This window comes from Marmota marmota, unplaced genomic scaffold, assembly GCF_001458135.2.
Source record: "Marmota marmota marmota unplaced genomic scaffold, marMar, whole genome shotgun sequence".
NCBI classification, from domain to species: domain Eukaryota; kingdom Metazoa; phylum Chordata; class Mammalia; order Rodentia; family Sciuridae; genus Marmota; species Marmota marmota.
The window spans coordinates 1954997-1956445 of NW_026000185.1; positions in this window are offsets into that span (position 1 = coordinate 1954997).

Consider the following 1449-nt stretch of genomic DNA (forward strand, 5'->3'; position numbering starts at 1 on the left):
CGCCTTGTAGCCCGTGCGCGCGCCCCACTGCCCTGCCCACTCTCCAGAACCTCGGCTCCCTTCTGTCTCGGTCCGTGTCTGGGAGCTCTTACTCCTGGGTCCAGGCTTGGCCCCAGGGGCTCGTGTGCGAGGACCCCCCCCCCTCCCCGTGAGACCAGCCTAAGGCGGCCTGCTCCCTCCCCGCGTCTGCACTATGTGAAATGATCCGCTGCTGATTGATACTGTATGTCATCTCACCAAAACACAGGTTCCAAAACGCAGGTGTCTGTGTCAGGCTTGTTCCTAGTTGGACCCTAAAAGACAAGGTTTAGAAAAAAGGGGAGGAGGACCGGCCATGGTATGAAGGACAAGCCAAGCAAAAGCTTCAAGAAAGCAAAGACAAGGAAGAGGGATTACCAGGGGAAGGTCAAGTCCTTTAGGCCGAAAAGAGTGGGAGACAGGAGGCAGGCAGGTTGCTTCATTCAGCATTAGTCACCAGCCTATTTTTTGTGGGCCCTGCGAAAACACGAGTTGTGTTGTGTTTATAATATTAAAAAAAAAAATACTTTTCAATAACGATTACAATACAAAAACAATTAATTTTCGATTCTTTTGTAGCGGGGAGGTGCGAGGGGGCGGGGATTAAACTCAGGGGCACTCAACGGCAGAGCCACATCCCCAGCCCTATTTTGTATTTTATTTAGAGACAGGGTTTCACTGAGTTGCTTAGCGCCTCCCTTCTGCTGAGGCTGGCTTTGAACTTGAGATCCTCCTGCCTCAGCCCCCTGAGCCTCTGGGATTACAGGTGTGGGCCACCGTGCCAGGCTAATCTTCAGTTATTTTTACAGAATAAGTTTAACAGGTCTCAGTAGTGCACATCTGTGCTTCCATCACTCAGGAAGGTGAGGAAGGAGGATAGCAAGCTGCAGGCCAGCCCAGGAAAATTAGCAAGAACTTGGGTCAAAATTTATAAAATATAGAAAACTAGGGATGTAGCTCAGTGGTGCTCCTGTCCTGGGTTCAATCCCCAGTACCAACAACAACAACAACAAGAAATTCAGAACTAATCATACTCCAGATTTGATGTCCTGTAGAAAACCAAGTCACACACAACTTCATCTTTGACAGCTTAAGTTTGTACTTTCTTTTTATTAAATTTTTTTTGATATTTATTTTTTAGTTGTAGTTGGACACAATACCTTTATTTGTTTTTATGTGTGCTGAGAATCGAACCCAGAGCTTGCTAGACCAGCACTCTACCACTGAGCCGCAACGCCAGCCCCCTAAGTTTGTACTTTCTAAGGAATGAAGGCTGCTCTTCTTCTTCATCTAATTCAGACACAATGTGAGAAGCTTCTGACCCTGACCTTTCCTTGTAAAGACATCTATTTTCAGCCCTAGGTCAACCCAGGAACCAGTGAAATTGAATTGCAAAAAACCTGAGAGGGTCTCTAATAAAAATTGAAAAAA